Source organism: Lichenostomus cassidix, chromosome 1Ab (genome assembly GCF_008360975.1).
Source record: "Lichenostomus cassidix isolate B80296 chromosome 1Ab, HeHo_3.0, whole genome shotgun sequence".
Classification (NCBI taxonomy): domain Eukaryota; kingdom Metazoa; phylum Chordata; class Aves; order Passeriformes; family Meliphagidae; genus Lichenostomus; species Lichenostomus cassidix.
In genome coordinates, this window is record NC_139481.1 from 9,874,686 (window position 1) to 9,901,072 (window position 26,387).

At 42.1% G+C, this 26,387-nt stretch overlaps 1 protein-coding gene across 1 annotated transcript in view; it reads right to left on the minus strand.

The window, feature by feature from the left end:
- LOC146442913 (uncharacterized) overlaps nt 1-26,387 on the minus strand; it is a 242,798-nt gene that overhangs the window by 151,478 nt on the left and 64,933 nt on the right. The gene's annotated exons all lie outside the window — the stretch shown is intronic.

The following is a 26,387-nucleotide window of genomic DNA, read 5'->3' on the forward strand; positions in this document are numbered from 1 at the left end:
CGCACATGCAGTGTCCACAGCCTTGTCAGCATTTCCAATGCCACAGAACAGGCCCCCTGCTCTCCTTGCCCACAAATTTACCAAAGCCTGAAATACTGAAAAACGTATTAGGAAGGTGACAAGGAAGGGCTAGGCAGAGCTCCCAATGTTTAAAGATGAAATTCACAGCATTTTGGAAAACAAAATGGTAGGAAAATACCTCTTAAAATCTTGAAAGGCTTCAGAAAACTCTCAAACATAAAATCAAACAGTTGGAGAAAATTACATGCCTAAAATTAAATAGAAAGCTTACTACTGGGACAAGGGAAAAAACCCAGATACTTAGTAAATTCTTTCTTTCTCAATTTGAAAAATAAAAGAAACAACATTTTATATCTACATTTGCAAAAAAATTTCTTCAGACCACATTGGTCTTATTTACCAAACTATTTTACTACTGAGACAAAGAAAACCCCACCCCCTTCTGCAAGACTGGGGTATAATCTTTAATGTTTTGAGCAAATAGGTCAGACATTACAAAAACGGGGCTTGACTGTGTTTACTTTTGTACTGACAAAAGGTGCCTGTTTGAAACAGAGGAGAGCACGATTAAAGTATTTTTTTTGAGAAAGTACAATTACATAAGGTTAGACTCCTCCCAAGCACAACTTTTCTGAGTCTTCCGTAACATTAGAAGACATCCTGGAGTTTTTACCATATTAAATAACCTTCACTGTACTAATTTCTTTGTCTGCCTCTCACTGCAGTGCAATACAGCTCAATTAATATGAGAGGGATATGGTAGAGGGTGCTGAGACCAAACACAAGCTGGAACACAGTTTAATGTAACAATAGGTAAAATATCTGTCAGAGTAATACAACTTCAATTAACCTCAAAATGAACTTCGCTTTTTCAGGCAAAAGGACAGAATTTTGTAATTGGAAACTTTAAAACCAAGCAGTGCCAACATAAGCAGCAAGAGAGCCAAGCAGCCCTGCAAGAGAAAAGATCAGTTACCAGAGCTCCCGTTTCACCCTGTTTAAAAGTTCCATACTAGAACTCCCTGGAACTCCTATGAGAAAAACTTGGAAATCGATGCAAGATGAGATGGTCTGACATACATATCAGGACTGCAACTGCCAGTGGAGCCCAAACCTGCCTGAGAAGCTCTGAACTCATCAGCTCATTGTTAGCACTGGGACTAACAATGAAGGAAAATGAATTAGTACCACATACTGCACCAGTAATTATCCTGGTTTAGGACATTCCTTTTTCAAATGGACCTCCAGATACCATACTAAGTTTTTTCTTTGCTATCTGAAAGCAGATGCAAATTGCAGCAGAATAAATTAGCACAACTGCTTAAAAAATATGAAATATAAAGAAATCTGATCCAAATTGAAATTTTGAGCAAAAGCTGCACTTTACAATCAGTAGGTCTAAAGGAAGTATTTACATAGGATTCTCTCCCCATTCTGCTTCCCAATGGAAGCATTAAAAAGGAGGGAGCACACTTGTCCTCTCCTTCTGTGGAAAAGTTTTTTGCAAAAGGTATGCGTTGCCATTTCTTTCTGAACCTTAGCCCAAGACTCCTCACAAGCACATTTTTCTCACAAGAAACTAAATCAAACTGCAAAAGCTCTATTTCTCTACAGATTCAGCTTAATGACTTCACCTGCTGAGTTTTGCAACTACAATACATCTTGATTTAACCTGTAAGTGAACAGGATTAAAAGCACAAATTCCTAAATTCATAAAACTACAAAGAAAGAATTTTCATCCAAGTAAAAATGGCCAAAGGTCCAGGGTTCCTGCTGACTTCAGCATGAGCCTTTCAGGATTCTGAGATACCCCAGTCCTGCCCCAGGCCCTGAGCCAGCCTTTGCCTTGGCATCACAGTACATGCCATTGGTAATCTCAGAATTAGTACAGGGCATTGCTGTGCAAGGATACACTGAAGGGGATTCTTGGACTAGTTTTACATAGCCAGCCCTGCCAGCACAAGATAAAATTGCTTTGTGGATCTTAGAGCTCAAATTAGAGCTCTGTGTGCTTTAATAATGAAAACCTCAGAAGGTGAACTACTAAATTATTATTTTCAAAATTCATAATTGTAGGCATTTTATTCTTTTGTCCTAATTTCATGGAAGCATTTTCATACAGAATGGTGGAAACAAAATCTAAAACTTGTAGCAGTCTCCCTTAAATCTCTCCAGTGCAGTTGGTCATGTGAAGTATTTGAGTTTTGCACAAGGGTGACACACCCATTTCAGAGATTCCTTGACTCAATCTGCTGCTCACAAATGAGTCACCTGGGCAGTCAGATGTAACGAGGGCATTTTCAGTGTTCTCCTTGGCAATCTGCTGCCTTACATGAAACAGGAGGGGAGTATTTTGGTTCTCAATCTTTGCACAGGGGTGATAGCACAGGTAGAGCACTTGTGTCCTTTTCAGGGGCTGATGCAGACCCACAGCAGCTCTTCTCTTCCATGATCTCTTAGATGGAAGTCTAGGCTGCCAGGCTTCTCCACACTTCCCATTCTCCTGAAATGGCTGACTCACTGAGATGGAAACATGACATGGACACTGTGGTGAGATCACTGCTTTTTCTTAATCACAGACACGTGGAGAAATGCAAAATGGGCTTAGCAGGCTGTTGGTGTTGCCAAAGAGTCAATCAGATGCTTTCTTGGACAACACTCGTAGAGTCTGTGATGATTCACCAGGACATGGTTCACTCCCATCCTCTAGTACAAGCCTGCTAGGAATTTAGCAGCACCAGCCCAGGTAACCTGACTAGGTTGCTTTCTGCTGCTTTCATTTTCTTGGACAGAAAAAAGGAAGAATATCCTGATTTTTGTCTAAAAAGTATTTTGCGTTGCTTTCCAGAGAAGGATAATTGAAGGTGCCTAACTCTGGATTGCCAAGATTGTGTTCACTGCAGGCAATGAAAAAAACCCCAAATTCCAGGTTTCAGTGAGCCCTGGAATAGGCAAAGAGGCTTTCCAAAGTGGCATATCAAACGAGAAACACATGAGGGGCATTTTTCTTGTAAAAAGATAAGCTGTGAGGTAAATAACACAGAAAGTTACAGAAGTTACAGAAAGCCACTTAACAATGCACTTGAACAAATAAAAGGATGGGAGCTGAATTCCAGAAGAGGTGCTCACCTTTCCTTTTAAAGATACATAAAAAAATACACCCAAAATTAAGGAAAGCACATCTGAACTAAACCAAAATTCTGTACACATTAAAAAATTTTAGAATCATCACAGCAATCTCACATGCCAAACATGCTGGCATTTTCCATTCTACATTGGCAAAATGGCACTTTTTTCTCTATTTTTCCATTAAAAAATAAATATGAATTTCTAAATTTAGAAATACTTAAAATTACTAAAATATGCAGATTTGGAAAAAGAAGTACAAGTTAAAATATACAAATCAGGAGAGCAACTCAGGGAGGGAGGGAGGAAGAGAGGAAGGGAAGGATGCTTTTTGGTGGGAAGGATGCCCTTTGGCCTCACCAAAGATGGGATCTGTTCTTCTCCCCTGTGGAAAAGTTGCTGAAGCTTTGCCCTAAGGGTGGATTTGTGTTGAACCTGCCCCATGGTGTATGAAACAACTCCAGGTTTTAACCCTCTGCCATATGCACCCCTTTGTTACAGCGTTCTTGGTAAGGTCCTGTATTAAGCAACAACTCGGGGGGTTTCAGGCAACATCTCCCCAGCACAGAGAAAGAATGATAAAGTAGAATTCCTGTCCAGCTGTGTACAGCTGTGCACACTTCAACCAGCTATGACAGAATCGAAGTATAACTGAGTTTGAAAGGGACCTCAGGAGGTTTCAACTCCCATCTCCTGCTTAATGCAGGGACAATTATTAGTTTAGACCAGGCTGCCCAGGGCTTCACCCAGCTGGGTCTTGAAATCCCTCAAATGTGGGGATTCTGCAACCACTCTGGGCAACTTGTTCCATTGCTTGCTTGACTGAACTTCTGGTGAAAGATTTCTTCCTTACATCCAGTCTAAGTCTCTTGTTCCAATTTATGCTCATTGTCTCTGTATCCTCTTGTTTTTCACTGCTGGGACTCCATCATCTCAATAACCTCCTTTGGAAATTGGAAAGCTGTTATTAAATCCCCCTTTCTTCCAAAGCTTTCTCTTGTCTGGGGTTAGCAGAACGAGCTCCCTCAGCTTCCCCTCCTAGGTCAAGAGCTGTAGCCCCCTGACCATCGCAGTGGCCCTTCTCTCTACAGTTTATCAATGCCCTTCTCATACTGAAAGAATGAAAACTAAACTGCCTGGAGCTTTCTTCATGAGGTTTGAAGTACTGTATGTAATTGTATGTAACAGGAATAATCTCTTCCCTCAGCCAGGATTGGCCATTGTCACTGCCATGGCACTGGGCTGCCTCCTGCTCAGCTCTCTGCCAACACCCCTGGGGCAGTCCCTGAACAGCTGCTCCCCAGCCTCCACCACTGCAGAAGGATTCTTCCCTCCCAAGCACATGACACTGCATTTATTCCTGCAGAATTTTGTAGGGTTCCTGCTGGTGGTCCCTCTGAGCAGCAATCTTGACCTCAGGTGTATCAGTAGCTCCCTCCAATTCAGAGTCCACTGCAAACTTCATGAGCATGCCTCCATCACCTCCTCCAGGTCACTGCTGAAAATGCCAAACAGGGTAAGTCCCAGAAAAAAACCTTGTGGTGCTCCCCCTGCCACTGACCTCAGCTGGAGTATGACCCATTAATCACTACCTTCTAGGCCAGACCCGCCAACCACTAATTATACATTTATTTGTCCACCCATCCAAATGCTAAATTCGATACAAGTATATTTGTAGGCCTTGTCCAAAAAGTCTTGCTGAGGTTAAGATAAATAACATCTACTGCTCTTCCCCATCCACAGCTTCATCCAGCTGATTTATCCTAGAAGGCAATGAGTATAACCGTGGTAAATCCATGCTGATTGTTTCCAGTCATCATTTCCTCCCTCCAAGTGGTCTCCTTATGTTTGTTATTTACTCAGTGGCCCATACCCACAAGTTGGGTGTATGCAGAAGGTACCAGCCCAGGCTTTGCCACTGAACCAGCACAGGGCCTACATCAAAAAATACTCTCAGCTCTCCAGCAGAGCCTGCTCACCTGCACTGTGCAAAGCTCTGCTGCTCTGCATCTGCCATGACATTGAGCCCCAGCCACGAAGGAGAGTGTGCATGGATGGACAGATGTGTACAGAAAGATAAACCAGCCAGTTGCTTTTCATCCTCACTTGTCAAAATTCACTATTCACTCATGAGCCTTTCAGACTGCTGGTCAATTCTGCTTAGCTGAGGTATTTTAAAGATACTACTGCACTATGAAAGCTAACTGGAAAAGGAAAAAAAAAATACAAATAGGCCATTTCCTATTGCTTCCAAACCACTAATATTAACTGAGTCTAACATGTGTATACTAAGGACTACAATACACACTGCAACTCTCTGGAAAATATCTGATTATATATGATATTAACCACCAGTGTAAATGTGGTGGTCCTGCTGCAGAATTACAGATGAATAATGAAATCTCTCAAAACTAAAAAGCATGGCAAGAAAATGTATACACTTTTAGAATGATTTCTATATAAAATCATGCATTTATTTAATCCAAATTAATTTCTACAGCCCTTATCCACAGAGGGATTTTGCCTGAGAAGAAAAATAACACACTCAACCTTCTTTTAGCAAGGCTAATACCTGCATGCTCTTGAGACTGAATTCTTTTTTCTGCTTGTAGATGCTGTATAAATTTGTAATAGAGATCATCTGGTAAGTATTTTCCAAGACTGCTTCTTCCATGTGAACAGAAATAAATTCTCAGCTTCTGGATATCATGGCATGAAGATGGTATAATTGAAATCCTTGCTCAGAAGTACAGTGAAGTATCTAGAGGCAGCACAACATAATGGAAATTTTCGGCAGAAGCATAAAATTCCACAGGCTCTTGCAGCACATCTGACCAGGATAAGAGCTGCTGCCAGAAAAGACAAACTGACCATGCCATGGGAAATACAGCATAAAGCAGAGAAAGCTGACTTTACTAAACACACAAAGCTTTTCCAAATGTCTGACACTATCAGCAGGCTTTGAGCTGCCTTTTTTCCAGGTCAAATTTATAGAATCACTGTTGCATTGATAAATGAATAATTAATTCATTCTCCTAACAGTATCACCCTTAAGTACTGGGGAAATTAGAAGGCCTACTTTCTGGGACATTCACAGTGGTATCTGCTCTACTGACTTGAAGGAAAACACATCTGACAGTGAATTGTTTGAAGTCCCATTTTAAATTACAGGCAGATTAATGCAATTATTTATAAACAGGTAAAGGTTAATTAATTTTGATACTGCAAACCTGCAAAAGACCAAGATGAACCTAATTCTACTTTTCTACCTTATCTTCCTTTTTGCCTGTGTACTACCTTATTTTAAAATACACTGGGGACATTAGCTGCATCCTGATCAATGGCTATGGTTTGATTTTCAAATTTTGGATTGCCTTCGCACTCAAAAGAAAAAAATAGTGTACAGCTGATACATAACACAAAGGATTTTATGACATGACTGAAGGAGTTACTACAGAATCTAAATGAGATATAGCAGTATATACTGTGGTATACACTCTGTTTTTCCAGAAGCTTTTTTCTAAACAAGAGTTTCATCAAATTCCACTTACATCAGTGAGAAGTCAACTTCAGACAAAGTTATACTTAGAAAATCGTGTACTATTTAAACATATTGTATTATCAGAAGCCTTCCTCTGCTGTATTGTATGTGTGTTTACATTCTCGTCATAAAATTTTGCTATAGGAAGATCTGGAAACAAACTACGTAAGACAGTATTCTCTGTCTATCAATTTAAGCAAAGTTTTTAACACTGCTCTTTGACAAGAATGCCTTTCCAAAGTTTGATTGTTAACAGACCCCAGGAAAAAATTTTATTTCATAAATAGCATCAAATATTTAAGTTTGTATGCTCTGAAAACATGTGTTTACTGTTTGAGAAACTTCCAAATGGGAAAGGAAAACAGGAAATAAAAGCATCTGATTGATAAAGAATGGTGTGATTTAGGTTGTTTTTTAAAGAATAGCTCCAACAAACCAAGCACAAACCCAATTTAATAGAAACTTTCTATTTTCATAAAATAACAGAATTTCAACCACCAGGATTTTTGTTAGTTTCCTACACATACACACACACACACACACAGTGCCGTTCCAATTTGGAGAAAGTTTCTGAGATCCTAAATTGCTCAAGTATCTCCATGGATGGTCCTTCTGATCAAAATTTCACAGAAAACAGCAGTAACATCTCCCAGCCTCTGCTGAGAATAAGGGAGAAGATTTAAACCAGAGTGCAAGAGAACAGCTTACCAGGAACCTATTCCACTAAAGTCTGCTGTGCATCACACAGAGATCTCCACGTCCAAAGCACCTGCTATGGCCAGAGGCTTATTGCAGACATCTAAGAGTCAAACATCTTTTAAACAAAACCCCTCCAACTGTAGGCACAACTCCTATTTGCAGAACTGGTCATGAGTAACTGGCATTTTTACTCCTTTCTAAAGTCAAAAGTAATCTGGTCAGACAATGTTTGTGGGCACAACAGGCAAGTGAAAGGCACCCTGCAAACTTCACTCCAGCAGCAGCAGAACAGCAGCCATGCAGCAGAGCAGAGTGCAGGAGAAACAGCAGAAGACTGGAAGCAATAGTGCAGGTGGCATCACAGCTGCACTCACCTGGTAACCACAGTTACACAGTGCAAGGCTGTCTGTCTCTCAGGACCACAATTTCTCCCGCTGATGTGCAAATCTGTGTTCCTATTTCCTGGCACAAAGCAGAATTCTTCACTGAAACAGAGCTGTTGCACTGACAACTGAAGTGATGTGCCATCACTGTGAGATGCCATAGCCCCATCCAGGGACTGTAAATGCTTCTGACCACATTCCCAGCAGGGTCACTGAGTGGGAAACACACTGGGATGAGTTTTCAGCTTTCACCCATGGCTCTGCAGAATCTCATTCACACACAGGAAAAGCCAAGGCACTGTTTTACTCCTGGGATGTTGCAGCAGCCCCTACTTGTCTGGCAAGGCCACATCTTTCCAGAGAACTGCATGAGACAACTGGACGGATTTTGGTTTTAGCTTGGCAGTGATTTTGTATTGAGAACTGGCTTCAGCCTCACAGAAGAGGTTAATGAGGAGGACAAACAACAACTTTTATACAGCCCTAAGACATTACTTTTAATCATAAGATTCTTAGCACCTAAAGTGAGCTTCCCAGTGACTCAGTAAAAAGGTCTGTTTTCCTTAGTCATCCACACCAAAAAGAAAAGCATCCAGGCCACATTCACTTCAACTGAGTGTGGGCACTGCTCTCACAACCACAGATGTTTTCACAAGCAGTAATTTGCTTTGTGTCTTTATTAATTACCAGTGCTGCTTAAAAATCTAACACCTCACAGCCTGTCTCTACTCCTCCAACTACATAACTGCTGAAGTTAACTGAGATGGTTTATTTCTAATATAACAATGACTGTCATACTTTCCCCTCAAGTGCTAATAGATGCTTTAGTACAAAAGATGTGGACAGATTAAAATGACATACAGGATTAACCAGTTTATAAACACAAGGTTAATTGATTTGAAAATCCTGGTGACTGCTGGCATCACAAGAAACCCTTGTTAGAGCAATGCTGAATGCAGGTCTAGTGACATTCATTTTTACTCATGGGGAGCCATCATGTAATAGTGCAATTTCATCCTAAACTTCCAGAGAACTTCTAGCCATGAAGTTCCAACGGGTATAAACCAGTTATTAGGAACTCTCTCCCCTTTTGAGACAGCTCAAATACTGCCTTCACTTAGTGCCTCTCACATGGCAATGGCTACCACAAAGAATTGACTGGATATTTTTGAAAACTGGAACGGTAAAATTTTCAGTTTGGGAGAAAAAGTGTGTAAGTATAGAGAGGTCAACTGGCTTCTCACTGACCTGAATTTAAGCCTGCTCTCAGTGCAAATGTGTATCAGATAGAGACAAACACCATCAGCCTGAGTCAAACTGAAGAACTCTCTAATACACACATCTACAATCGCAGCCTTTGAAAGCCCAGGAGAGTTTGAAATCTCACAGCTATCAGTTTAACTTATCATTTCCTTGCTGATTTCCCACACCCCATATATGCTGCACAAACAGATACCTAAACAGGTGTGTTCGCTTGCCAGCTGTTCCATATTCAAACCCTGTCAGGCACTACATATATAAGGAACTCCACCAGTATGCATTTTGAATGCTACCCCACATTGGAAGTGATTTTCGTCTCAGAAATTCATTCTAATTTTCTCTAAGTATTACAGAATCATATATACCTACACAAATGTGGGAGTCAAACTGAACAATTTTTTCTTTCACCCTTTATTATCATACCTTTAGTATGATGTTTTCCTAACATCTCCATGAATAACCTAAATCAATTCCACAAAGCATATTAACTCAAAGACTTACTGGAGAAAAGGAAATAGGAAACAGTTTGGGGATTGCAGAATACACAGGATGAGCCTTAGAACTCTTTGACAAACATGAACCATAAGATTACCTTTTCATTTCCTGCACTGAACAGAGGAAAATAACCATGGAATAAACGAAAGACATTTTGTTTTTAAAAACACAGCCCACTTGATGAGGTATTGCAAAATCACAACTCATTTTTCTCTTGTCTTTAAATATGGTATTTAACAGAGTAATTATTTGAGTTACGTAGGCCACACGTGGATGAGGAGCTGGATAGACTTTTGTGTTGCCTAAATTATAAATAACCCCATACAAACAGTGCTTTACTAGAGCAATAGAAGTACAGACTCTACTTCTGAGGGGAGGACAAAAAAAGAAAAAAATGGCAAACTCTTGCTTCCTGTTATGTTTCATGTTATCTTTCAAAAGTTCAGCAGCAAAGAGATACCATGAAACAAGCCAGAGTATTTAATGAGACAGCAACTGGCAAATAACACATTTCATGGGACAAGCTGCACTTTTTCTTCAGGCTGGTCTAGTCAATAAATTGTATTTAATGCATGAAAAGTACTGCCTATAGCTCTTTAAATAAATACTAAAGGACAGGTAAAAAGAAGGAATGTATTGATTTGAGAGAAACCCTTTCTGCTTATGCCTCAGAAATTACTTTACAAACTAAACAAACTGGAGTCAAAGAGGCAAAGAGGCTCTTCACTTCATCTGAAAGGTGGGGGAAATTTGATGAACTAGTATCTATACGAAAAATATCTTACACTGGTTTCTGTAACTGCAATTGCAGGCTGGTTTCAAATAGAGTAAAGCCAATAAAAAACCTGTTCCTAAAATTAAAAACCTTCTGAGAGGTTCTTTATTTAAATGTCCAAAAAGATTGTTCTGCCTGTATTTCTGCACCAAAATCTTTTTTCTGGTAATGGTGACATTGATCAACATCCCTAGCTTCACTCTTCCTCCCTCCTTTGTATTTTGACATCCACATCTACGGCCCCAATTTCTGTTTATATTACTGCTGCAGCTGCAGTTTTGCATGCTTTCCCTACAGGCTTCCTTCAGTTCCATACTCTGGCTGCAGCCCATCACTGAATGCCTGTCTGCTCTATCACCTGAATGCTCCTGTAACTCTGCATGGCAAAGGACAACTCTGTGCCAAGTTCATTGGCATCAACGTTCTTCTCTTCCAGTGATGCCACTGAACTGCCATTTCAGTCCCATCTTTGATACCTTCTTCCTTTGACCTGCATATAATGGATCTCAGTAATCTTGTTTCTTTCCAGACTTTTCCATGTATTTGCAGGTTTAAATTTATGTTTTACCAGATAAAATGCAGGCCAGTATTTGGTCAAAGTGCTCTTCAGGAAATCACGGCACTGTGTCTCAGCTCCTGCACCACAACCCTTTTGCACATGTGTCCGGGGTTAATGATAAGACTCTCTCCTCCGAGAGCGAAGGGCCCCGACACCCCCTCCCCCACCCACAACAGAACCTCTTAGATGAAAAGTGAAGAAAAAACTATTTATTTAACAAAACCACGCAGAGTGCCCTACAAGGCACAGGGGAAGGGGAAAAACAAGGTGAAAGGCAGTTATTCAACCTGAATAAAAAGTCCTTTTCTCAGACGCAGTCCCTCTCCTCCTCGCCCCCCACCAGGGGCCGGGTGGAGCTCCCTGGAGAGCTCTGCTGTCCTCTGGCCCTCCTGGGTCTCCGGGTGGCAAAGCAGATCGAAGAGAAGGGGTCCAAACGAGGAAAAAAGAAGAAGAATGGAAAAAAACGGGAACAAAGCTCACTCCGACCCCCGTCCAGCACGCAGTCTCTGCCGAGCCACGAATCCTCCCCCGGAGCGAGGCTTGGGGAAAATGTTTTCAAAAAAACCCGCGTTTCTCTCTGCGGCTGGGTGCAGTTAAAGAGACAAGACCACACATTTTTTTTTCTTTCTTGGGCATATAAGCCAACGATAGGGGATAAAGGATTATCATATCATCAATCCAAGACATTCCACCCCTTATTCCATAGCGTTGGCTTAAGGCCCACCTTAACATCTTCCAACTTCAAACACACACATATATATATATACACATATATACATATATACATATATACATATATACACATAACTATGTACAAATAATGTCACGAACGGTGAACGGTGGTATGTTGCCATCCCAACCTTACATGTGGCCTTCACCCAAAATTAAATTTCCCTGAGGGACACATTGTGTTTTTCCATCTTCCTGCATTATCCACCAAGTACACCCTGGTCCCTGGGCAAAGACAACCCCACGGATGGGTTTGTCTTTATGTGAGGCAGAATCAATCCAGACAGTTTTCCCTAACAAGCCTCTGGCATGTACTGCTGGGACCTTATCTCCATCCACTGTATGTAGAAGCTCAGATTGGGCAGGACCTGCTCGGTTGATGGAGCCTCGGGTATTGACTAACCAGGTGGCCTCTGCTAAATGTCGCTCCCAATTCTTATAAGTTCCCCCACCCAATGCCTTTAGGGTGGTTTTTAACAATCCATTATACCGTTCCACTTTTCCAGCGGCTGGTGCATGATAGGGAATGTGGTACACCCACTCAATGCCATGGTCTCTAGCCCAGTTGTTTATGAGGCTATTTTTAAAATGAGTTCCGTTATCTGACTCAATTCTCTCAGGGGTACCATGCCTCCACAGGACTTGGTTCTCAAGGCCCAGGATGGTGTTAAGAGCAGTGGCATGAGGCACAGGGTAGGTTTCCAGCCACCCAGTGGTGGCTTCTACCATTGTGAGCACATAGCGCTTGCCATGGCGGGTTTGAGGCAGTGTGATGTAATCAATCTGCCAGGCCTCTCCATACTTATATTTTGACCACCTTCCACCATACCACAGGGGTTTCACCCGCTTGGCTTGCTTGATGGCAGCACATGTTTCACAGTCATGGATAACTTGAGAGATGCAGTCAATGGTTAGATCCACCCCTCGGTCTCGTGCCCACTTATAGGTGGCATCTCTGCCCTGATGGCCTGAGGCATCATGGGCCCATCGAGCTAGGAATAAATCTCCTTTATGCTGCCAATCCAAGTCTACCTGGGACACCTTTATCTTTGCAGCCTGATCTACCTGTTCGTTGTTTCGGTGTTCCTCATTAGCTCGACTCTTGGGGACATGGGCGTCTACATGGCGGACCTTCACAGGTAGTCTCTCTGCCCGACTAGCGATGTCTTTCCACTCTTCAGCTGCCCAAATTGGTTTCCCCTACGCTGCCAACCAGCCTTCTTCCACTTTTCCAGCCAACCCCACAGAGCATTGGCTACCATCCATGAATCAGTATAAAGGTAGAGCTTTGGCCATTTCTCTCTTTCAGCAATGTCCAGGGCTAACTGAACGGCTTTGAGCTCAGCGAATTGGCTCGATCCCCCCTCTTCTTCCCTAGCTTCTGCAACCCGTCGTGTGTGGCTCCACACAGCTGCTTTCCATTTTCTTTTTGTCCCTACAAGACGACAGGAACCATCAGTGAAAAGAGCGTAGCGTGTTTCATCTGCTGGCAGTTGGTTGTATGGTGGGGCTTCCTCTGCACGGGTCACCTGTTCCAGCTCATCTTCCTCAGTCAGACTAAAATTTTCACCTTCAGGCCAATTTGTAATTATTTCCAAAATCCCAGGGCGATTCAGATTTCCCATCCGGGCGCGCTGTGTGATAAGGGCAATCCATTTGCTCCATGTGCCATTGGTGGCATGATGAGTAGAGGGAACCTCTGCTTTAAACATCCACCCCAGCACCGGTAGTCGAGGTGCCAGGAGGAGTTGTGCTTCTGTGCCAAGTACCTCTGAGGCAGCTTGGACTCCTTCATATGCTGCTAGGATTTCTTTCTCTGTTGGGGTGTAGTTGGCTTCAGACCCTCTGTAACTTCGGCTCCAAAATCCCAGTGGTCGACCTCGGGTCTCACCAGGCACCTTCTGCCAAAGGCTCCAGGACAGGCCATGGCTCCCAGCTGCAGAGTAAAGCACATTCTTTACTTCTGGCCCTGTCCTGACTGGGCCAAGGGCTACTGCATGAGCAATCTCCTGTTTGATCTGGGTGAAGGCTTGCTGCTGTTCAGGGCCCCAATGGAAATCGTTCTTCTTGCGGGTTATGAGGTAGAGAGGACTCACGATCTGGCTGTACTCAGGGATGTGCATTCTCCAAAAGCCTATGGCACCTAGGAAAGCTTGCGTCTCCTTCTTGTTGGTTGGGGGGGGACATTGTGATGATTTTATTGATAACCTCAGTAGGAATCTGACGCCGTCCATCTTGCCACTTCACTCCCAGGAACTGGATCTCTTTGGCAGGCCCTTTGACTTTGCTCTTTTTTATAGCGAAACCGGCTTCCAGGAGAATCTGGATTACTTCCTTTCCTTTCTCAAATACTTCGTCTGCTGTGTCCCCCCACACAATGATGTCATCAATGTATTGCAAATGTTCTGGAGCCCCACCCTTTTCCAGTGCAGCCTGGATCAGTCCATGGCAGATGGTGGGACTGTGTTTCCACCCCTGGGGCAATCGGTTCCAGGTGTACTGCACGCCCCTCCAGGTGAAAGCAAACTGAGGTCTGCTCTCTGCTGCCAGAGGAATGGAGAAAAATGCATTTGCAATGTCAATAGTAGCATACCACTTTGCTGCCTTGGACTCTAGCTCATACTGGAGCTCCAGCATGTCTGGCACAGCAGCACTCAGAGGTGGAGTCACCTCATTCAAGGCACGATAGTCCACAGTCAATCTCCATTCTCCTTCAGATTTTCGCACAGGCCAGATGGGGCTGTTAAAGGATGAATGGGTCCTGCTGACCACCACTTGGCTCTCCAGCTCACGGATTAGTTTGTGAATGGGAATCACGGCATCACGAGTTGTCCGGTACTGTCGGCGGTGCACAATCGAGGTTGCAATTGGTACTTGTTGCTCTTCCCCTTTCAGGAGTCCTACTGCAGATGGGTTCTCTGACAGTCCAGGCAAGGTGTTCAATTGTTTTATGCCCTCTGCCTCCACAGCAGCTATCCCAAATGCCCACTTGAGTCCCTTTGGGTCTTTGAAATATCCATTTCGGAGGAAGTCTATACCCAAAATACATGGAGCCTCTGGGCCAGTCACAATGGAATGTTCTTTCCACTCTCTTCCAGTCAGGCTCTCCTCAGCTTTCACGAGGGTCAAGTCTTGTGATCCTCCTGTAACGCCGGAAATAGAAATAGGTTCTGTCCCCACATGTCTCGATGGGATTATCGTGCATTGTGCACCAGTGTCTACTAAAGCCTCGTATTCTTGTGGCTCTGATGTGCCAGGCCACCGAATCCACACTGTCCAAAAAATTCGGTTTTCCCTGGCCTCTACCTGGCTAGAGGCAGGGCCCCTCTAACCCTGGTGGGTATTTGTGTTAGAGGTTCCTTCAACGGAATCAGACATATTGAGTAGAGCTACTTCCCTTCTGGTGGAGTTCCTTCTCTGAGTCTTGCCCTCCTTCAATTCACGCACTCGTCGTGCCAGGACAGCAGTGGGTTGTCCATCCCACCTGTTCATGTTTTCTCCACTGTCACACAAGAAATACCACAACTCATGTCAAGGGATATATTCAGTTCTCATAGCTGAGGAGCGTCTGCGTGGGGTAGCAGAACCTCTGGTCTGTACTGCTGAGATTTGGAGAAGGCTGTCTTTAATCTCTTTACTGAGTTTCTCATGATTCTTCTCTATCTTATTTTCTAGTTTCTGCAGATTTGTGTCCACAGCTGAGATTCTTGCATTCATTGGGCTATGCACAACATCTGCATACGCTCGGAGTTTCCTTGTCATATCACGCACAGTCTCATGCCCGTCATCTTGCTTCATAATGGCTAAAGCAGAAGCATACCCTGATGGCCCAAGCTTTAGGAGTTTCCGCCACATCACAGGTGTACATTCTATCCTATCTGGGTCTATAATCGGATCTGGGTTTGCTATGTCCTCTGGGAAGACAATTTCTACCACTGCCATTTCTCTCAAGCGTTGAATCCCTTGTTCTATGGTTCTCCACTGGGTTTGTTGCGAATAGAGATCGTCGGGATGTAGGTATCTGTCCCTCGCAGCTCTGATAGCTCGTCTCCAGAGGCTGCTGCAGTCAGGCCCATCTCGTATAGTTTGGTTGATATCTGGGTCACGTGACACAGTCCCTAAATGCCTTGCCTCAGTAGCATCTAGAAGTGTAACATCGCCTGCAGCATCCCAAAGACGGACTAACCAACTAATCACAGATTCATCATCTCGTTGGACATAATCTTTTCTTAGGCTATGAAGGTCTCTCACATTCATGGATTCAACAATGACCTCTGACTCAGTTGCTGGCCTTGAGGGTCCCTCCCCACTGTCATCTGGGCGATCAGTCTTAAGTTGGGCTTTCCTGCTCCTTGTAATAGGAGCAACTGCCATTGGCTTAGGCTCCCTTACTTCCTGTTCTATAATATCTGACAGTGTACGATAAGCATATGCCAGGGCCCAACATATTGCACTGCAGTTGTCTCTGCACTTCTCTTTCAGATACTTCCCCACCTCAGCTGGTCTCGGGATTTGTCCAGGGGGAAATTCCCAGTCTATTGGATCAGAGAATTTCTTTAAAGTTTTACCTATGTCCTCCCATACTCCACACCATTCAAATTTCCTCACATCTGGATTAGGTGCCTGCTCCTGCTCAGCCCCTCTGGACTTCTCAGCCCTCATTCTGGTAACACTGAACATCATATACACGGAAACTCCTAGGTAAAGCACCTGTACTACCAAGTTAATGGTCTCTTTAACATCCAGGGGAAACTGAATATTCTCAAAAGCTGATATACCAGATTTTAAGGGAAAGAGATGGGTGAGGAGCCAGGAAGCTTCACCCTCTACTTCTCTAACAGGTTGGGTAATATTACTAACAAAACTCCAAAACATGTTACTAAAACTAGAGGAGGAAACTAACAGAGCATGTACATCTTTAACTGTTTCCCATACCTTCTTACAGATCGTCAGTATCACACACATTACTATAACAAGCCGGAGTCGTGTCCCTGATTGGTGGAAATTATACATTAGGGACAGGATTGCCCCTACCTGTTGGTAGGGAAACAAACCTATGTGCCAAACAGACAGTATTACATCAAACAACCTCCCATCAAACAGCATAGTGACTACTGATGGCTGTAATTCAATACCAAGCGATTAAAACCAGAATGCAATTATTAGGGTTTTTTTCTTCACTTTCTCTAACCCCACAAAAGGTGTAGAACAAGTAATCAAGGCCCCGTAAGTTGGGCGCCAAATATGTCCAGGGTTAATGATAAGACTCTCTCCTCCGAGAGCGAAGGGCCCCGACACCCCCTCCCCCACCCACAACAGAACCTCTTAGATGAAAAGTGAAGAAAAAACTATTTATTTAACAAAACCACGCAGAGTGCCCTACAAGGCACAGGGGAAGGGGAAAAACAAGGTGAAAGGCAGTTATTCAACCTGAATAAAAAGTCCTTTTCTCAGACGCAGTCCCTCTCCTCCTCGCCCCCCACCCGGGGCCGGGTGGAGCTCCCTGGAGAGCTCTGCTGTCCTCTGGCCCTCCTGGGTCTCCGGGTGGCAAAGCAGATCGAAGAGAAGGGGTCCAAACGAGGAAAAAAAAAGAAGAATGGAAAAAAACGGGAACAAAGCTCACTCCGACCCCCGTCCAGCACGCAGTCTCTGCCGAGCGACGAATCCTCCCCCGGAGCGAGGCTTGGGGAAAATGTTTTCAAAAAAACCCGCGTTTCTCTCTGCGGCTGGGTGCAGTTAAAGAGACAGGACCACACATTTTTTTCTTTCTTGGGCATATAAGCCAACGATAGGGGATAAAGGATTATCATATCATCAATCCAAGACAACATGGCAGCAAAAGGGTTTCTTTCCTTTCCCTCCCACAACCCAGATTTCAGTCCTTCCTGTGCAATCTTCTGGCCTGAAGTATATTTAGTGTTGGGTTCAAGCCGCTGAATAAATTCACTATAGGGTAAAGATCATCTTTAATCAAAGTCTTAATTCTTAAAAACAATGCATTGAGTTTTTTACTTGTCTTTTATTATTATATCCATGGAAAAAGGGATAACAAAACTATGTCTTTTTATTCCCTACCAATGTTCCTGTTCCTGTATTTGTCTGTAAGGTATCTTATTGGCATTCCTAATTGCAGCTCTAACAACCCCCTTGGTATCTGCATCTCTACAAGACCATTAAGATTTATAATTTTAATGTGTTTTTATTCTTTTGTTTTTCTAAATTCTGGTCCTCCTAGTTTCTCTTGCTGTTCAAGCCGAACACTGAAAAAATCTGCCGAACAAGAATGAACCTGTCCCTGGACAAATTATTCTTGCAACTTTAGAGGCTGTATTCAGAAATTTTCCCTTTAGCTGAGCAAGTGATTCTGCCCCTGGGAAGGTGTGGTCATCAGCATGCACATAATACTAGCATTCAACACATCCCTGAGTGATCTCATCTTTCTACAACCCCAGGGTATCACTGTTTCTCCACTTTTGCAGCACTCTCTCTCTCTGAATTGGTACTTCTGGCCTTACTATGTTAGCCAGGGGTTTAAACCTTTACAAATCTCATACCTATATACAGAAACAATGGTCCATATAGCCTCTGTGTGACAGCAGTCACAGAGGTGTTCGGCTTCTATACATTTGAATGGATATAAAGCAGAGCTCAAGAAGAAGATTTGAGAGAGTCTGTGCTTGGTTTGGTTGGTTTGGAAAATAAGAATAGGCAGTTTACCTTAGCTGAAGAACTATTCACCATGGACTCCCCATTACAGGTTTGTTTCACCCAAACATCTGCACTGACTACAGAAAACCACCAACAAATGTCCAGCTAAGATCAAAGGAATTAGATGGGGTCCAAAACAACAAATGCTCATCTCCACAAGTTTGTGCATGTGAGAGAAGCTCACACAGCCATGCCAGCTCCACGAGGATCTATGCTCCTCCTTAGGACTACTTATGCTGTAAGAACTGCTGTTTGTATGGCATCTCCAGACCCACAGCTCATGCTGCTCACTTCTAAAGTGCAATGTAACACTGGCTTTGCCATTAGACAGCTCATGTCACAGAAAGCATTCACATCCAACTGTCAGGAAGAGCAGGAAGGCAAATACGAGATGCTGATCACTGCAGCAGCAGCAGCCTCGCTTTGTGAGCTTTATCCACATGCTCTTGAACTACAAAAATCTCAGGGAGTTGCACACACAACAAGGTGCCCCATCACTGTCTAGGTGATATAGCACCACTGATATGGTTAAAGATAGGGGAAAATGCCCATCAACATACTGAAAACCATGCTGATGTAGAACTCTTTCACTCATTACTGGCCCAAACACAATATGCCCATCCTGTGCCAGGGATTTCACAATAGAAAGATGCTATATATGCAAATACTAGACAATTAATGCCTTTGCTTTCAAAATATCAGTATGGGTTTGCTTAAATTACCTGATCAAAAGCAAGTGGTCATAGATTCTGTCATTCTTCAAAACTAAAAACTGGGCCATGATCAACTGAATTTTAAGTTCACCCATGCTTCTAGCAGAGCTGGAATACTGTTTTGGTTCATTATATGATAAATATTATATATTGGGTTCACATTATGGTTTATTCAGCATATATCCTACCTGGAGTTAGGACTTTGAAACTAGTTTCCAAAGCACTGTAGACAGCTAAATTTCACACATCTGGGGGATGTGCATCTTTATAAGAGATTTTTCTGATTTGCACTTACATCGCTGAACTTTATTGAACCTCTGATGTCCTTTATCAGATTTAACCCAATTTCAACATGTTTAACATTAAGGGGATTCCCTGAATCCAACCTGTGGACAACCCTTTCCAGGACTAGTTTTATTATTTCCAGGGTGGCACAGAAGAGGAAGGGGATGAATGATAAAGACAGGGACATCTGTAAAGCGCCTGTTATTATTTGCTATTACTTTTTATTTGTTATTTGTTAAATTCTGCCATTTGTATTACAACCTTTTAAATCCAATTGTAGCCCTGGAAAACACAAACCAAAGCTTTATTGCTGCAAAGCTGTGAAAGCAGTGGTACAGAATCTCTACTGTCTTGCCAAAACCACTCATTTTTTCCAAGGTTTCAACAAATACAGCATAGGATTTACTTTCATAAGGTGACCTAGACTAAATGCAAACTAAAGGAAAACATATGGGAAAACTTACAAGTCTTCTACAAAGAACAAATTTTTAAACTTTCAGAGAGACAAACACCACCAACACACAGGTGGCCTGGAAATACAGATTTAATTAACACTCCTGCAAACTTCTTTTCCAGGAAGGCACAAGACAAAAAGCATGCCTACAGAGTCAGCCTGACCCAAAAGAAGCCCGTACGAATGCAGTACAAAAGCAAAGTAAGCTTCAGCAACAAATCCTGGTCCTCAGCCACACAATTACAGAGACAACAAAAAACCCCACTACATTTAAGAAAGCAAGGATGAAAATGTGCAACACTCATTTTCTCCTCTATCCATTTTATAATACTTCAAAAGTGTCAGGGAACAGCCAGGTCCCTTGGATTTGTCAGGTAACACATCTGCTGTGGAGTCCTCATTAGGGAGAGGTGGTACTGCTGCTTGCTGATGGGACCATCCCTACCAGGACACCTGCCAGGCATGGATCACAGATGCAGCATTTTCTAAACGCCTAAACCCTTTGGTCTGTTACTAAAATGATAAGTTGGACTATATGCAAATACTGAAACAGTATTTTTTATTAAATGTAAGTTTTGCAATTAGCAGCTAGACATTGCTCAACTTGGCATGAGTTACTAGTGGTGGGAGGAACAGTTCCTTCCCAACATCTTCCACTGGCTTTAGGATTCACTGAAAGTAGGCTCGGGTCTGTGCAAAGAGGGGCAGCTGGGTGAGGAAAGCAAAGGTGCCCTTTACAGCTGAACTCGGCAAAACAGAGAGCAGAAGAGCTCCAGTGATTTCCTACACACAAGACAGATGGCTTCAAAGCTCACAAGCTTGAACTTTGGCAGGATAAACATTCTCAATCATGGTTTAGGAGAGAGATTGCATGGACTCAAACTGTGCTAGATGCACACTTAAAATTTAAAAACATGGGATGGATATCCAGTGTCTGAGTCACCCATATCTTGGCCTCACCTAGTTTACTAGGACAGACACAAGAATTGTCTTTCAGCTGCATTTGGATGTTGGTGCCTGGCTCCTCAGTAGAGGAGAGGAGGCTGGTGTTGGAGAACCAGCAGTGAGGGAGCTCAGTGTCAGCAGCCCAGCAGAATGCAAACACACACCTCAGAAAATCACACACAGTCTTCTCTGCCAAGCTCTGATGGAGTTTACAGGCTCTGTGAAGTCCCAGAGAAGAAGTGGAAAAGGAAAAGTAAAGTCTTTCTTTATGGCATCTCAAGGTACTTCAGGGGACAATATGTGCATGCACACCTACTTTCAAGAGAAAATGACTTCTTGGTCATGGCTGCTACTCTGTTCTTGCCAGAATTAAATGTTCTGAAACACACAAGACACCCCATGAGTTTTCTCAGGTGAAAACAGAGCTTGTTTTTCTTGTTCAGAAGGTGAAGAGTTTACAGGGGATGTACAAGTGCCTTGCACTGGGCAAATACCATCTCTCTTCAGAACCACGACAATGGAGTGAAAGTAAGGCAGATTACTGAAGCAAAACAACTTTGGTGAAGTCACCTGTGCCACCTCCAAAAAACTGAGATGACCCAAGGTCTACTAATAGTGTAAACTTCAGACCTCCCATCTGCATTTAAAAAGTTATTTGAATGGGTAACTGATGAGAAATTAGTACATCTATCACCTTCAAGAAAAGCCTCGTGGTCAATGCAGCAGGAAAGAAGAGCTTCCTACCCATTTCCCCATGAAGTATCTACCAGTGTCTGTTCAGATGTGACAGCTGAGTACATAAAAACAGGTGAGTATGTAAAAATACGTATCTTTGTATTCAGCACTTTGGATCCTAAAGCATTGCTGAGTCACAGCTGCTTGTTCTAAAACAATAAAAAAGTCCTAAAGTTTCATGAGTTTACCAGAGTCTTAACTGTAAGACTGTGAAAGCACTTGAACCGTGTCCTTCTGGGCATGTCAGCCACAAGCAGCAAACTGAATTCCAACTGGGAATTCTTACAGTAAGTGCAGTGCTGAAAGCACACACAGTGGTTTTCACATTGAACCATTCTTTGACCTGTAAGAAAGGGAATCTGTAAGTCTTTGAGAGAAAGAAAAGCAGATAGACACAGGGAAAGGAATTAATTAAATGCAAAATTCCCAGGATGCCATGTTTAGTCATTCTTCACAGTATTAACACATCTTGGAAAGCATTAGTACTCTCCTGCATGGTAGAGAAACAGCCTTGTAGTTCCTGCCTTTCTGCACAACAGCAGCTGGAGTCTCAGAAAAAGGAATTGTCTCAGCTCTTGAGCTGATGTTCTACTAAAAGGAAAAACAGTCACGAAAACAAACTGAAGTGGTACAGGGACTGCACTGAATAACCACACTGCTGACTCTGACTGCAGATTTCTAAGGCTACTAAGAGGTACAAAAGTTGCCCTAAGACCAAGTCTGAAGCAAAATGCTACATATCCATACTGAGTTTAGAATGGGAAATTCTAAAGGCAATGAATAATCTGACCAGAAATTGTACCCAGGAAACAAAGTAATCAATGACAGACCAGCAGAAAGGTGTGGGTTACAATTTATGTGGCAGTAGTACTACCACAACCAGGGATTAGAGCCATGCAGTTCTGGATGTAAAAGAGAGCACTTGGAATCACAGGTTACTACCGTCTTCAGCAGCTACAGAGTCACAAGACTCCCTAAGCCAGTGGAGAGAGAGAAGGTTTGTCATGGTTCTTACTCTTCTTTTTGGAATACAGTGAAATTTTGCCTATGGAAAATAAAAATATCCATACTAGTTGAGATTTTTTTCCTGTTTGACCTTTTCAAAGGGATATAAACAGGTGGAATTTTCTCCCTCTCTTTCACAAAGAAAAAACCAACACAACAAACAACAAATTCCAAAATAATAAGTACCGAATTTAGTAAGCAGAACTGCAACCTCAGTTCTAGCCTGAAACCATGTAAAATGCAGCTAAAACTGTATCTGCCATTCTGTTCATCTATTTTGCTTTATATCTATTAAACCTAACCCATGGGAAGCATCTCTCAGCCCACCTGGACGTATGGAACTCATTGCTTAGTACCCCAGAGTAATGTATATGGGTTTACATAATTTCCATATCTGCTCAGCTGCTTTGACACCACTAACAAATGGACTGAGTCAGATTGATTTTTGTGAGGATTTTTGCAATCCAGATGTTTTTTTTGCAGAAGAAACAGGATGTATACAATCCACCCACTAAAACTGTTAAATAAAAAGTTGTTTTGACCACCCTCCCCCAAATATTAAAAAAGAGAGAGAAAAAGTAGTGACCTCTGAAAGGAAACCTTGCATCCACATTACTTGTTCCCAGCCTTCCCTTTTCTCCCAACAGACACGTCTACTTCATGCCTTTGCCCCTTATTCAAATACCTAATTCCTTTGGTTTACAGGTACTGAATTATAAAAGAATCATCGCATGAGATGCAAATAGAAGCATAAACCAAACGAATGTACATATACATTACATTCAGGCCAATGTAGTAAAAATATAAGACATTCTCTTTTCCAGTTTGCCTGCTCACTTAGCTGAACACTTTATAAAGAATGCTGAAAGTTCTCCTTACCCATTTCCTTTCCCTGGCTTTTGGTGGCTTACCACTGATCACTATCGTTTTACCTATAATGAAAGTATTTGATGGTTTGTCATTATATCATTCAATTACATTACATGATGCAAGCAGTTCTGTAATTTCCACAGTCTCTGTTTTCACAGGTTCTTACTAATGAAAGGGACAGAAGACAGAAGTGGTTCTCCTAAGAGTGGTGTAACTACTTCAATAAGAAACTTCATGGCAGTTCAAGGCCGTAAATACGGCAGATATTTACAGGAAGCACAGGAAAACAGACAATGTAACACAGACATGAGATCTAACTCTTAGATGTTGGACACAGTGTGTCCCCACATCTTTACCTCTTTGTCAGTGTACATTCTTCACTGCTACATTACAATCCACATCCAATAAATTTAGAGAAAATGAGTATTAGCATATGGAAAAATCAGAGAGCTTGGAACAATTAGTTCTGATGTTTTTTTCAATCCATGTATTTCAGTGTTAAATTTAAGTGACAGGAGCATAACAGAACCAGGATGCCCATGTACTTGCAGTAAATAACCATGCAAAACCCAATCCAGCTCCTGCTGATGTAATAATCTGCCTGTCTGTTCCTGGGGACTAGGATGAAAGTAGGCTTGTCTATGCTCCCAGTTCTACCAATCACTGAAGGTGTGCTTGGAACAATGTTAGCAAAATTCCTGCAAAATGCCTGCCCAAATAGTTTTGCTTAGATTAAAATAATGTTTATTGTATTTAGCTTATATCAAGTAAATGAACTAAGCTACACTGAAAAAAAAACGCCCCCGTTAATGTAAGACCAAACATCCAGAGCATTAACCTATTTTTTTGAATTGTCATGTAATTTCACTGTAATAGCAATTTTGACAAACAGTGTTTTGTGGACAAAGTCTTGGAATCCTTTTTAGACCAAACTGAAAGCAGTCAGTCAGAAACTGAGAGACCAATGTTTCACAACACAACATGAGCCTTGACCAGAAAACCCTGAAATCGGTGCAACAGTTAGTGCAAAAAAGTGAAGTTACAATGATTAAACAAATTAGAAGCTGTTTGGAAGTAAAGACCACAACAATTATCATCTAACACTAGTGCAACACTTATTTCTAGTACAAAGGATTTGATTCTCACACAAGTTCCTGCTGAAGAATAAGAATGGAAATGAAAGAAAGAACCTTGAAACCTTACCAGTTTCTTGGAAGGAAAAACCCTTCTCAAGGAACAGAGTATAGTACAATAGAGCAATTACACGTTAACAGAAGTGCCACTGCTCTGGAAGCAAACTTAAAAACGTGACTATGAGCCCATACCTTTAAGTGTCTAGATCACTGCAGCAGTGCCTCTGGAGGAAAAGCCAAGGTGTGAAAGAAACAGAAGCTAATAATGTAGTTACAAAGCTCATCTGACTTACCAAGTTTATTATTCAAAAAGGTGAAAAAAATCATCTTTGTGCAGAAATGCTTTATTACTTTGTGTCTTTTAATATCCTGGTACATACACATACATATTTAATCAAGGCACAGGACTTCACTCTGCACTCTTGAAAACCAGGATCAATACCCTGACAAGCCATCACATAGAGTAAACTGAAGTCAATATTTAAGAGCCTAAATGCTTTGAAAACTTTTTCTCAGACTTATTTGAATAGAGACAAAGATTTGTCTCTATTCAAATCTTGTTCAGTGTCCCACTATCCCTTGCTCCTTGTGCAACAGTACAAGGGGAAGCTCACTGAAATGAAATTTTACACCCAAATGAAAACCCTGACATAATAGGCACACATGGTTTTTATTTCTCCTCTAATGCTGGTACACTTTTTATTCCCAGATTTGTAAGCAGCTCATTTTGGTATTAGTCATCAGTGAAGAAATCCCCAACTATTTTCAGGAACATGGACAAAAACTTCTTGCTCAACGTCTTCCTCTTGAGTCAAATCTGTTCATCCTCTACTGACTTCTGCTTCCTACAAAGCAAAACCAAAAGCTCCCAAGCTTACTGAATCACTGTAATTGTTCAGGCATTAGACAGTTTAGCTATTTAGGGCTCTGGTGATCTATTTTGCCATCAGAATCCCTGAATGCCTTCGTTTTCTCCCATCCTCTGCTTGCCATATAAATAGGCTTTCTGTCTACCCAGCAGCCACCATGTGATGCTGATGTCTCGTTTACTGCACTCATAACCTCTCTTTCACAGTGACCTCACAGTAATAACAGCTTTTGTTTTCACGTGGGATTAGCTGACATAAAGTGACTCTAGCAAAGTATTTCTCTGTTGTATTTTTTTTATTAAAAAAATTACATGTGGAATGTTTTTAAGGACTTCAATTACAGAAGGCTTTGAATTAGCTGTTTGGTTTCATTGTTTTAATTTGGAGTGGGAGACAGACATGAGTAAATTAGTTCTGACAAAACCTTTGATGAATGTTTAATTAGATAATACACATTCAGACTTATAATGAAAAGTGTACCAGGATTCTCAAGATGTGATGGCCATTTTACATACTATTACCATGCTCTTCTCCAGTCTTAAATCCCACTAATTCTCTATCCTCATTCTCTTTCCCCTTGACCATTTCCACAGCCAAAGCCACTATCAGATGAAGAGCACAGCTTCTGCTCTTCACCCACAAGCACTTCTAAGGGTAAAAACAGTCCTTGTGACCTACTGAAGGCTACTGCAAATCTTCTATTTCTCATTTCCATGTTCTTTTTCCACTTGTCTTCTTGGGCAGTAAGAAGGAGGAGAAGCATTTCAGCTGACTGGCACATTTGGTAGGTATTTCAGCTTTGGCTCTTATCCTGAAAGACTATTATCCCTTTCTCTTGGACGGGCGGAAAGCAGGATTCAAGGGTTCAGCACCACAAGAAAGGCAAATGCATGATGGTTCCATCAGAAAAGGGCTCTGCCCTTGGCACCCTGGCATAACACTCTGCAGGCACACAGAAGAGAAGGGAAGGGAATATGCACCTAGTAAGATTATAGTCACCAAAAAAAACCCCCTAGTTGGAAATGCAGAAATATCACCTATTAAAAGTAAAATTTGCCTTAAAAAGTGAACTAGTTCCACCA